Consider the following 13,923-nt stretch of genomic DNA (forward strand, 5'->3'; position numbering starts at 1 on the left):
GCCAGCAGCTGGGATTCAAAACCAGGGCAAGCTCACCAGACCAAATGAGGCTTTGCCTTCAAATGACACATCTGTTCAAAAGCCAACTAGCCTGGAATTTGCAAAAATGTACTGGGTTTTACACAGGCTTTTTTCCTAGCAAAGGAATTGTTTTGATCTGCCCATCTATCCATCGATCTATTCATCTGTCTCATTCCTTCTAACTAGGACAGGCCAGTCCAATTTCACACTCCTGAATGCAAATCCCAGTCAGACTGTGCACTCCTCTGAATTTTTCAATGTACTCTTCATGTGCAAAAAACACACAAAAAATGTATACTTTCTGTGAACAACAAACACAACAGGCGTACTTTTCTGGCAAATGCATTGAAAAACATTGAAAAGTATGCAATACATATGCATTTATGTATGTATGTATGAGTGCAAGGAGATTGAACAATCTATGACAGAGTGCCAGCAAGACTGAAACAGGATGAAATTAACAGCTTTGCCCATCTTTACTGCTAATATTCCATGCAGAGACTTTTCTCACCCCAAAAACTATTGCTAAGCATCCCCCCCCCATTTTAAATGAAGGAAAGGCTCTGTTTTGCTTATAAATTAACTACTAGCAGCCTTGTAAACAATGCTGATCAGGAATTCGGGGGGGGGTGGAGCAGTGCAGTTTAGAAAGGTGCAATCTGCCATCTTGATTCAAAATTGTGTCCACTGGTAACCAAACACAGAAGAAAACCTATTCCTTGATCTCAGGAACAATTACACAAAAATAGTTGTGATATTGTAAGAGGTGTCTAAATGCATGCAGTTTTGAATAATTCAGTCCACTATTTTGAATCAGATTGTATCCAAACGCTGCTCCTTGATCACAGGAACCAGCATACAAAATCTGATTAACATTGGTGCAGGTTTGATAGGTTCAGTCTGCCATCCTAATTCAAAATAGTGCCCAAAGGTATCCAATAACTCCTCCCTGATCTCAGGAAACATCACATCAAATTGGGTGAAGACATCTTCAAAGGTCTCCAGATGCATAGAAGAGACAAACAGCTTCCTAAAATACCTAGTAGAACTGTGGAATTGCAGATTTGGAAGTGATCCCAAAGGTCATTTATTCCACCCCTTGCAATCAGAAATCATAGCTAACTAATCCCCAACAGATGGCCATCTGAGTTCTGCTTAAAAGCCTCCAATGAAGGAAAATCCACTACATCCCAAGGTAGTCTATCCCACTGTCAAACAGCTCTTGCCATCAGAAAATTCTTACTAATATTTAGCCTGAATTTCCTTTTTTATAATTTGAATCCATTGTTTGGGTCCTCTCCTTTGGAGAAACACAAAATGAGATTGCTCCATCTTTCATATGACAACCCTTCAGAAATTTGAAGATGGCTATCATATCACTTCTCAGTCTTCTCTTCTCCAGGATACACATACCCAACTCTTTCAACCATTCCACATAAGGCTTGGTTTCCAGACCTTCAATCATCTTGGTTGTCCTCCTCTGCATATGTTCCAGCTTGTCAATATCCTTCTTAACTTGTGTCCCGTTCTGGACATTATACTTCTATTGATGCTGTCTGGAATTGTGTTAGTTAATTTGTTATTCAGTTTTTGCTGTTGCATAACACTGTTAACTCATGGTGGAGGTGGTGGTTTGAATATTTTATTAGTTGAATATAAGAACAACATATAATCAAATACAAGCAATCAAATACAGCCCCCCCCCAAGAGCCCCAACTACGTCCAGGTAATTACATTAGTAATATAATCAAATAAAAAAATATTTCTACAGTTGCTGGTTTTAAAAAGCATCATTCCAAATGGCTCCCATGTGTCTTAGTTGGTTTAAATGCATGTTCTTTCTTTGATGCATATGTGTCAACTCATGTTAAGCTTGTGGTCTACTAAGACCTCTGGATCCTTTTCACATGTACTGCTGTCAAACCAGGTGTTCCCCATCCTACATTTGTTTATCTGATTAGTCCTGCCTAAGTACACAACCTTACATTTGTCCTTTGTGGAATTCATTTTGTTAGTTGCTAGATGGAATGGAATGAAATGAAATAGCCCTTCTCCACCGATTTGGAATGCAAGAAGGTGACTTTGCTAATAACGCTGGGGGGAAATATTGTTATCCTACAATATGTTACCAAGAGTTCAAAATATACTTTGCCAACTGCAGTGTTTGGAATTGCACATTGTGGGTTGTATGGTGCCTTACTGCTCATGTGTCAGTATTTACCAACATTTTTCTGTTACTGCTGGAATATCTAACACTATCACAAATCCAATATCCATCCATCTTTTCCTCCTAATTCTTCCCCCTTCCCCCAGTGTATGGACCTATAAAAACAGAGTTGTGCTCAATAAACTCTTCCTATTAAAGATGACAGGTTTTTTGGTTTTTTTTAAACACACTTGATTTTTTTTTGTTAAAAAAAATATGACTGTGATTCCGTGAGAAGTGGAAGAAGTTCCTCCAAGTTCCTTTCCAAGCTGTTAAAGATTAGCTTGATGTAGATAAGCCTATTCCCCAAACTCATTATCTGTCTTCAAAATGCACCTTAAGGACTACTTAATAAAGTCAAGGTTATGTGAAGAGTATTTCAGTGAAAACCAGTGAATGACTGTTAATAAATCTGCATTACAGATTGGAGATTTTGTCTCTGTCTTTCATCCCAGCGATAGATGATCCCTCTGTTCTCTCCCTCCCTCCCTTTCTTTCCTTCTTTTTTTTTCTTCTTCAATAAACACGTGTTGCTACTTTGCTAAGGTCACCAGTTTGAATCAGAGGCAGCTGCAGGAAAATAGGAAGAGCGTTTTCCAGCATGTTTACAATTACCGTGTTCAATGCATTGCAAAAATATTTCCACCACTCCCTGAAAGAAGGCTACAGAGGGTGGTGAGGTTGGCCATTTGCTGTGGCCTCAAGTCCAATAAGGGGAGCATAGCCCTACCAGCACCATCATTTCTTCTTTTGCTCAAAAAGTTCAAGAAGATTTAAAGGTAGGGAAAACAGAATCTTCCCTTTGGCTATACATATACTCTCTTTCCAATTGGGAGAGGTCAACAAGGCTGCATTCACACAGCAGTTTATACCGTTTCTCTGATCTTTCCCAAACTGTTAATTTACACATTATATTTGAGCTTTCAGAAGCCACTTCCAAAATTCTAGTGGAACTTTGGCACTTATTTCCATGTTAATTGTTTTTTTTGGGGGGGGGGATCTGTTTGGAACCCCAGGAAATCACCCAAGTAAAGTCATGAAATTTGGGTAGTATACCAGGTACAGAATACAGTTTTCATGGGGGAATGGTAGAGGAAGAGAAGCAAGCATGTGCAGAAAGGGGGCGGAGCAGCAGCATTGTTTAATGATGTTTGCTGGGTCACTTTTTCAATCCGAGGGCCACATGCCAATGCTGGGTGGGGCCAGAGGAGAAAGTGGGCAGAGCAATTTTACTGTTGCATTGTAGGCTAGTTTCTACACTCTCTCTCTCACACACAGGCACCTCTCTATCTGCCAACCAGACAAGCAAGAGCCACTATCAAGCAAGAGTTGAAGGGCACATTCAAGGACAGACAAAAATAGGGTGAGTAGTTCTGAGAACCATATAGAGAGTCTTTCAGGGCCACATTCAGCTCCTGGGTTTGAGATTCCCCCTGTACGTTTATAGGATAAAACCAGAACCTTGAATTAAGTATATTTCCTTTCCCTGAGATCCTGGTGAGCTGTGCAGTTAAGAAACCGAGGTTAAGGGGAAGAAGAACAGAACAGATAGAATAAAGGACGGTGTGATATGAAAGTCCAGGCATCATTGCACGAAATGGCATTCCCATACACTTGTCAGGGCTCAGAAGTTTTATTACCAAGGAATTTCACTTCTGCCTCTTATTCTTAACACACTGCCCAGCGCTGGGCCTGAGAGGATTTGCTGATCTAATATAGATAGCGATTTTGTAGGTTTGTTGAGATTTATATAGACAGCACCTTGGGATCAGGAATTACATTTTAAAATGTAATAAAATGCTCCTTGGCATTTTTTTTTTCTAAAAAAAAACTTACAAATACCCGTACTTAAAAAAGTAAACATCAAATAATCTCTGATATCTTTCAAGAAAATGTTGACATAGCTCAAGGAGCTTCATCCAGATCCCCGAGTCGTTTGCTAGAGTCAACTTAATAAACTCATTTTCTTCATCCTGCCATGAAGTTTCCTATCCCTGGGAAGATGGAAAGGTAAACCAAAGATTGTTTTCTTTTATACATTTATTTATGTGTAGATCGATAGACAGGTAGAATTTTTTTTTACATGTACTGTATGTATGTATGTTTGTACAGTATGTATATATATATATTTCTTCCACACAATTCACCAAATCCTCAGCCATGGTAGGGGCTACTCCACTACAGCAAATGGGCACTTTGCCTGCAAATGTGGTGTGCAAATTTCGGGGAAGGACTGTATCTCAGTGGTAGAACATCTGATTTACATGCAGAAGGTCTCAGGTTCATTCCCCAGGTAGACCCCTGACTGAAACTCTGGAGAACAGCTGTTAGTGAGTGTCAACAATACTGAACATATATGGATCAATGATCTGGCTATTAGGCAGCTTTCCGTGTTCCTGTGGATGATTATTACCCTCCATATCATTACTAATATAGTGTACCTCTTCAGAATGGGTCATCTCCTTGTCCTCCACCATCTTCTGCAACTTTAGAACTGGTGCCCTCCAACTGTCTTAGACTACATCTTCCATTAGCCCCAAAATTCCTTCAGAACTCTTCAGATAACTTGCCTGAGAGCCAAAGTACATGAGGTGAAGGAGGAGGCTCCTGATTTTGCTTTTCAGTAAAATACACCTTTAGGGGTGGGGGGAGACTGCAAAGTCTGAGCTTGCCTCAAGCTGGGGTGAAGAATTGTGAACCGGAAAAGTTCACATCCTGAACTTGCCCAATGTCTCCATCACTAGTCAACATCTACTTTGCCTTGAACTTTTTCCTTTAGGCAAAATTCAAGGCCAACTCTAGTACAAGAGAATTCCAAGTTTTGACCTACAAGTGGAAGAAGTGATTGTTGTCTTCCAGCCATAAGCCCTGGAAATCTAGAAGTAATAACAGCAACTGTTGCTTTCATAAGATGAATGGATAAATAGGTGGATTGTTAGACTACTACTACTACTACTACTACTACTACTACTACTACTATTATTATTTCTTACCTCCCATTCACTGAAAGGTCCCTGGATAACAGCAATGTAAAAATACAACATTAAAGTAAAAACTACTTAAATAAGATGCCAGACACAGCTCTGTGGTGGAACTACTAGGAGGGTTTCCTAAGCATAGCTATGGCAGTATAATCTATATACCACCCCTCATTTAAAAAATCACAGGATTTTTTATTTTAATTAATTTACCTTTTTTGCTGGCCTTATCACATCAGATGTCTCACCTGAGCAGGACTCTCCAAATCCAATTCAGTGTAACTCTAAACACAATCTTCTCATTTTGTCTTCTCCAACATTGGTTTTCTTGCTCCTGCCTGTCATGAAAGCATTGAATCCAGACCAGCAAGCCAGGGGGAGTGAGGAGGCATTATAGAGAGCCCTCTTTGCATAACAACTTTGCAAACTACCCAGGTCCAGGTGACAGCAGATAGGTTCCACTCATCAATAGTATATGAACAGCTAATTAAACATTAACCAAGGCTTTAATAAATGGTTACTCACGTGTTTGCCAGTGTGGAACAAAGAACCAGTTGCGTGTGGGATGATCACATGACATTCTACAAAGGCAACTTCAGATGAAGACAATGCTGATGATGTGCAGGCTACTTTTCAGTAGGGAAGTTCATCATTCTATGTGTCCCCTGAATAATGAGGGTGATTTGGGGAAGACTCCCATATTCTCAAGTCAGATCATGCCATTAACAAAGTGTCTAGACCAGAGAATCTTAAAAGCAGTTATTTTGCCTCTGATTTTCCAAAAAGCTAAAAACACAACAAGGGATGAGTGTCAATTTTTTTGTTTCTGTTAACTTCTCATTTGTCCAGCCTTAAGTTCAGTTTCAGTGACACATATTTCAGTGACAAACATTTTTTAAGTCTCTCTGTAAATTCATCTGCATTTTAGTGTGAATTTTACCTAACATGCACATTTTTGCAAAGCAATCCCCCCTTTTGTATGTTATTTTCACTAACATATGCATTTTTATGGGCACTTTACCATCATATAGGCATACATATAGACACTTTACCATAGTATAGGAAAACTATTACCTGACTGGAAAATTATTACCTGGCATTGCAAAATTCAGAGAAATGCAAACTTCAACAGATGACTTTCTTGTTCTTGTTGTTCTCCTAGTGTGGGTTGGGCAGGTTCTCTTTTAAATATGAACTGAATCAAATATCTCCCCCATCCCTACACACAACTTTCCCACCCTTTCCCTTTTCCTACCTTGAGAACTGAAAACCATATTGACTCAGGAAACACCCAGAGCTTGAGAGGGGAGGGGTGCAGATGAGAGAGAGGTGATGGACAAACAGGGGAGGGGATATTTTGCTTTGGCTAACAAGTCTAGCTTTTAATCACAATAAATTATTTCCCCGGTGCACTCCCATCATAGTCATTTGTGGAAGGAATGAACAGAGTAGTTCCTTCATGTGAGTTGCAATTCTCCTCAAAGTTTTGGCTGAGATAGCAAGGCATAAGTGGTGGTAAACAAAGCAAAACGGGAAGAAAATTATTGTTGTTGTCTTACCCACCCTTCACCATAAGGTCTTGAGCCAGATTGCAACAATTTAAAAGCAGCAGATAGCCATTGCACTACAGAAGGCACATTTTATTGTGTGGCCAGCAACCTGCTTTTGCATTCTCTTGCACAACAACTGCCTGCTGGTGGAAAACTTTTTGCCAGCAGAAGAGGAATGCTGCAGAGTAATTTAGGATAGCCTTGAGGACTAGACAGTTGCTGGATATCCAGCATGCCCTCTGTTCTGCACCAATTCCCACACACCGCCCATAAACTCACATCACGGCCTCTGGCTATATACTGTCCTGATATACGGTACTTTGCTTCATAGTTTTGCAAAATAATAATAAAAAAAGGTTTGTAGAAATGAAACTAAAGCTCTCCTGCTCAAGAGCCAATTTGCCAGGACGGCCTGGGAATCCCCTTGGAAAGGCGGGGGGGTTGAAAGATTTTATGCTTGCTCACTCCAATTCCACTGACTTAAAGGATTAAAGGGTTGAAGAAAAGAAGAAGCAGGAAACTGAAGTTGACATGAATGCCGCACAACTGTTGAAGTGTATACTCTCCTCCCTCTAGCTTTCCCCTTTTCTTTCCCAGTTAATGAATAACTCTGGATGTTGTAACTTATCTTGCTTGTACTTGGGGGGAAATGCACTTGGGCAGTATCCCTTAATTGGTGTCTTAAGCATGTCAGACATATCTGTCTTATCACAAAGCTTGTAAAAAAAAAATGAAGAGCAGGGCTCCCCCAGATGTAGGGGTGGACTGCTTTAACTTGAGATTAAATACTTTGTAGAGATCAGGCCATGCTCTATCTCTCTGACACACACATACACACACACACACACACACACACACACACACACACACTTTCCATTTATTCTGGGAAAGTTTGCCCCTACCAAGCAATGCAGAGAAACACATCACTTTTCTTCCAAACAGAAAAAGAAATGGATGCTAATTCTTCTACTGAGCTTGAGTTCTAAGTGCAGCCTAAGAAACCCTCTTGGCATTGGCCAGCTGACAGCTGTTTTTCTTAGGGCCTGCCAGAAGGGGTCGCTGCGGTGCACAGATTTCAAAGCTAGATACATGAAGGGGAAGAGGAAGATGCTTTGGAAACAGAACTAAAGGAGAGAGATATTTGGTAAGCTTCCCACCTCCCCTTCTTTAGAAATGTGATGTTTGGCTAAAGTCTAAGCGGAAGTCCTTCCATTGTTGCCACAGCCTTTTTGTGAGTCTAATCCCTCACGCAGGACATTCGATCCTCAAGCCCATGCTATTACCCCACAGTGTATTATGGATGGCAAGCTAGCTCGGGGATTAGAAACACATAAAATGCTCAGAAAAACATTTGTTGAGATTTCCCATGCACACTGATGCAGATGGACAGTTAGATTCCACTGCTGGAATTCAAAGCCGTCCTTTGCCACAGTGTACACCAATGACTACAGGGAACAGAGGTGTTTGCAAAAGTAACATTTTCACAATAATAATGGCCTTTTCCATTAATTAACTCTTTCAAGGGTGTGCATCAAACTACGTTATACTCAGAGTAGACCCACTTAAATCAATACAATTCAATTCATTGTGCTCATTAATTTCAGTGGGTTTACTCTGGGTAGGTCTAACAGATAGAACTCACCGTATCCCCTTCAGATGAGTAGGGTTGCTTCTACACATTGCTCCTGGGGGCCTGCAAACAGGCAAAGGATATACTTTATTCAAGAGCTTATTGAAGTAAATGAGCAAAGAACTGGGGTTTGAGAGTTGAAATCAACCCCAGTTCTTTGCTCACACATTTCTCTCCTGCCTCCATCCCTAAAGGTACTGTACGGTTTCTTCAGAGCCCTCTGTTGCCTCAGACTTCTGTCATCTCTGCCTTTCCCCTCAAATTTCTTATATATCCCTTTTGCATCTCAATTCATTGTCTACACGGTACCCTTCCTTCTGCACCCAAGTTTCTGGACTCCTTGTCCCTCAGATCCCCTACTTCCTGAGAACTTTTCCTGTCTTTGGCCTGCTCCACAAATCTACTCCTGTTCCTGTTCCCTCTGTGATTTTGTTAAATCCCAGCCAAACCAACAAGTTTTCCTTCCTATGATAATCCTGGACTGTAAACATTCCAGAAAATTTACTGTCTTTCCTGTGGAGCTGGAAAGCTTGTGAACTCTTATGCCACCCCACCAGATCAGCCAATCTGAGGATTCATTGTCACAATAGTGCAGATTTCCTGTTGAGGGCATTGCAGTTTAGGCATGGGGCTTGTCCATTCCTGTAGGTCTTTGTCATGCTTCTTTAGGATCTTGCTTCCTTGTTTGCTCTAGCAGTAATCAAAAGAGGAATCACCCTTTTCTTCTACTCAAGTGAGTAATATACATGTGATGCACGTTTCTCATTGATGAAAATGCTTCCATTCACTTGCCTTAGAACAACTTATAATACACATTTTACAGATGTGGAACTGAATCTGAGAGGTGTTATCCTGATGCTGAGCTAAGATGTGAAGCCAAATATTCGGAGCAGATCCACACCATCCATTTAAGGCCCATCCAAAGCACATTTAAAGCATATTACTTTTCTCCAATGAATCCTAGGAACTGTAGATTGTTAAAGGTGCTGTGAATTGCTGTTCTGTGAAGCGGGAACTACAGTTCCCAGAATTCTTTGGAGAAGTCATGTGCTTTAAATATGTGTCGAATGGGCTTTCAGTGTATGGGCTGGATCTGCCCATGGTCACCAGCCACACATATGATCCTTATATACCATTTTCTCTTGTTTTTATTTCTATGGTATAACTACATATACACAAAGTCTGCTTGTTTTAGAGCTCATCCTCCCCTAAATAAAGAAAAAAAATTAAAAAAAATTCTGAGAAACCTTTTGAGATCTCTCATTTACTCACCCCATTCCAAAGGAAAGGCCACATTGCAGAGTTTTCTCAGAATATATCACACTATTTTTGTAATGGCCCCCATCTCCCCCCTGCCACATATGTGCATGGTGTCCTCCAAAAAAAGGTAAGTCTTAGAGATTGCAGATGATGCACAATTGTTGTCAGGCATTAGTAGCAAAAAAAGAAAACCTGGCAGGGAGTAGGAACTGTGCTCTTGCCACAGTTGAGGAAACTATTGGAGAAACTTCTTGAGAATTTATCCTGTCCCTGGAGAAATTTGATGAAATGCTCCCCTGCTCACCATTTCTCTGCCTTCAAATAGGATGGAGAGTTTTGATCGGGCCATTTGCACACAGCTCCTATTTATTTGCACACATTATGAATCACTTTTTCGAATGAGCCTTAATCTTCTCCATTAGTTCCATCAAGGAAAAGCATCATCCTTCTCAAAAGAGGCATTACACAAAAACGAGAAGCCTGTCAGCCCGACAATAAGCACATTTATTCAAAAGTCGGTCCCTCTCCTTTCAATGGACTTTTCTGGTAAAATGTGCTTAGGTTGGCGGTCTATCCTTGCAATTCACTTTGCGCAGCATGGAATTTGACTCCAACCATTTGTGCAGAAAAGGCAATGAGGCAGGACTAATCTTACCAACTAAGATAGTTACCATCCCGTAAAAACTAAGATCTCAAAGAGGGAGATAAGTTGGCTCTCCAATTAATCTGGCCACCAAGGGTGTTTCATTGAGAAGTAATTTTTTAAAAACTTCCTTACATTTGGTAGATCAATTAGTACATTCAGAATAAGCTTCAGATTCCCAGTCGGAAGCCATCTCAAACCCTTCATAGAGGTGGATTTGTGTCATAATTTTCCATAGCTTTGAAAGAACTATACCATATTGAAGAGAAGATGACTAAGATTCAATATCGGAAAGACATGAATGAATGATTTCATGGAAACTACTAAACAGAGTCAACATTTAGAAATCAACATGCCAGAAAATATTTAATCCCACAGTGTTTAATAAATATGTGATAATCAGGCAAGGAAATTGACTTCATTGAACCCTACCCATCATGATATTTTAGAACCTCTAAACCATGATGGGAAATGGTGCAGAGTAGGTTTTGTCTCACCACTTCAGGAACATAGGAAGCTGCCTTATATTGAGTTAGACCATTGGCCAATCTAGCTCAGTACAGTGGTACCTCTGGTTACATACGCTTCAGGTTACAGACTCCCCTAACCCAGAAATAGTACCTCGGGTTAAGAACTTTGCTTCAGGATGAGAACAGAAATTGTGCTCCTGCGGCACGGCAGCAGCAGGAGGCTCCATTAGCTAAAGTGGTGCTTCAGGTTAAGAACAGTTTCAGGTTAAGAACGGACCTCCGGAACGAATTAAGTACTTAACCCGAGGTACCACTGTATTGCCTAGGTCAGAGGTCAGCAAACTTTTTCAGCAGGGAGCCTCAGACATTACTGTCCCTCAGACCTTGTGGGGGGGCAGACTATATTTATTTGGGGAAATGAACAAATTCCTATGCCCCACAAAAAATCCAGAGATGCATTTTAAATAAAAGGACACATTCTACTCATGTAAAAACACACTGATTCCCGGACCATCCACGGGCCGGATTTAGAAGGCGATTGGGCCGGATCTGGCCCCCGGGCCTTAGTTTGCCTACCCACGACCTAGGTTGACTGGCAGTGGCTCTCCTGAATTTCAGACAGGGTTCTCTCGCAACCCCACCTGGGGATGCCGGCGACCGAACCAGGAGAAAAGTTATTGCTGGTGTTATATTTCCCACTACAGAGCACGGTAGAACACAGAGCATTGTTTTATTTAGAGCAGTCCAGGAGCTGAATCACAAACTGAAGCAGAGAATGCACAGAGCGACTCACAAACAGACCAGAATATTCATACAGAGAGGTTCATGGTGAATCTTGGGGTCTGTGCACACTCCTCATATATACTGCTCTTGGACATTTGTCATTTGGGGCAGGCAGGAGAGCTTGGATGCCCTCCTAATATTTTTTTCTGCAGAAGTAGGATGTTTCATTTGGGAAAATACTCTTCTGTTCTCCCTGAATATTGACTGATATCCAATGCATATGTTATTTTTATAATATAAATAATATCATGCTCAGCATACCCACTTGCTGACCATCGTACATTTTTTTTTACAATCAGGAGAAAGGCTGGCTGTGCATTTTTATCGGTATCCAAAATTGTGCCAAGCATCATGGTATTGCTGGAATGAAGACCCTTTCTCCCTTTCCTCCCCCCCCTCTCTCTCTGTGTGTGAAGGCTTCCTTTAATAGCTCTGAATTGTGGGCAAAGCATAAATATGGCTTTTCTGTGGCTAGGACTATCACCCATCTTATTTATGACTGACCTGGTTGGGTACCAGTGACCTTGGGGAGTTTAATTGAGGCTAGGATTATATGACACAGCTTGAAACCACCTGAATTTAAAGGGTGCGACACATATGCTCTCATTTCGATTCTCCTGTGTGAATGGCACCACTGTTCTTATCTCTTGGAATAATGTCTAAATATGTAAGCCATATGACAGTAAAATGGCCTCCCAGTGCCACTGGAATCCTGCTGCCTTCCCCAGCAATTTCCCCCCTTCTTATATCATTTTTTTACAGCCAACTCTTAACTTTTTTATGAATATGATTTTGGCAAAGAATTGAGCTTGTAAAATATAGGTGGGGGGGAAGGAGGGGGAGATACATGGACACAATGTACTTAGCTCTCTGTATTGAGATTGTATTTAACATCCCTTTAATTAAATTGTTAACATGCCTGATGAATGTCCCTTCCTTTCACCCTGCCCATTTCACTGAAAAGTAATAAATTCTTAAAGTCACTTAATGCAACTGAATATTTTTTTTGTTGGGGGGTGAGATTGAGAAAGCAGGGAGAGCTCATAAGAAAAAAGGGTAGAATAAAGCAGAATGGCTGAGATATCAGCTAGCCAGTGTGATATTTTCTCACTGGTGGCTGTCCCAAGATAGATATAAACAGCTCTACTTAAGCTTGCCTGAATTTGCAGGATAAAAAGAGAACACCATTGCTGTTGTTTTATGACACAGACAATTGCCACTAGACACTGAACAGATGATCTTCAACTTATATCATTTACATTCTCAGTTGATCTTCTTCTAACCAGAGTCCTCAATGGGCTTATATATTTTTTCCCTTGCAGCCAAAACCAGCACCAGAAATCAGTTGCATTAAGTGACTTTAAGAATTTATTACTTTTCAGTACTTTTCAGAGTCAAGGAACTGCAAGGCCCATAACCGTTAAGAGCCTTAACTACCGAAGCTGATCATCACCATAAGGGATAGGGGAGATATTTTGTGCAGTTCACATATTAATGCAGACTTACTTAATTCACACTCCCCTCACACACACACAAAAAAAGAATTAAAATGTTATCCTTTGAAATTTGCACTTCTCTAGAATTTGCAATGCAGTTCCGCAACCATTTTTCTTTTCTTTTCTGAAGTATGTATATTAGGAGTAAGTCTGGGTAAAAATGCATGTATTAGTGAAAATAGCAGGTTTCATTTTTAACAAAATGCACACTGATGTCAAAATATGGCCAACTGAATTTAAGATAGGAAAAAGGGAGAAACTTAGAAAAAACGAAACTGCCAGATTCATCCATCCCATTTACCATCTGGGTTCTTCCGCGGTCTAGGCCATTTTCTTAAAAGGCTATTTTAGGGGCTTCACCTAAACTGTTGGAGAATCTCAACCTTAATTGCCCTTTGGAAAATAAGTGACAAAGTGCCTCCCCCACCCCAGTGTGACCACCAACAAGAAGTGAGGGGAACTTCAGATCCAAGTGGGGATCCAACCCACTGTATTTCCATATTGTTTAAGGAAGCAATAGGTTTGGGTCCTACTCATCCCAGATCCAGCTCTGCTGGAATACAGGAAGCTGCCTGTATACTGAGTCAGACCACAGGTCCATCTAGCTCAGTGTTGTCAACAGTACATTGACTGGAAGCAGCTCTCCGGGGGTCTCTCCTTGCCCTACCTGGAGATGCTGAGAATTGAACCTGGGACCTTCTGCTTGCAAAGCATGGATTCTACCACTGGCCCTCTCCTGAGATATGGTCATTGGGAATGGCAAGGGTTGAGGGAAGACTTCAGAAACGAACACCTCAATATGCTCAAGGATCCTTGAAGAGGAGTCATCTCTTCTCCATATGGATTCAGTTGCCATTGCACTTTGCCTCTCCTGACCTATTTTCTG

The 13,923-nt window shown here is 40.9% G+C and overlaps 1 long non-coding RNA gene across 1 annotated transcript; it reads left to right on the plus strand.

Moving 5' to 3' along the window:
* The first annotated feature begins 4,076 nt into the window (after window positions 1-4,076).
* Window positions 4,077-12,906, plus strand: LOC309356971. Its single transcript, XR_014162978.1, has 3 exons — window positions 4,077-4,237; window positions 7,796-7,899; window positions 12,864-12,906. It is a non-coding gene; the product is annotated as an uncharacterized lncRNA (long non-coding RNA).
* The last annotated feature ends 1,017 nt before the right edge of the window (window positions 12,907-13,923 follow it).

This window comes from Podarcis melisellensis (assembly GCF_964234715.1).
Source record: "Podarcis melisellensis genome assembly, chromosome: 14".
Taxonomy (NCBI): domain Eukaryota; kingdom Metazoa; phylum Chordata; class Lepidosauria; order Squamata; family Lacertidae; genus Podarcis; species Podarcis melisellensis.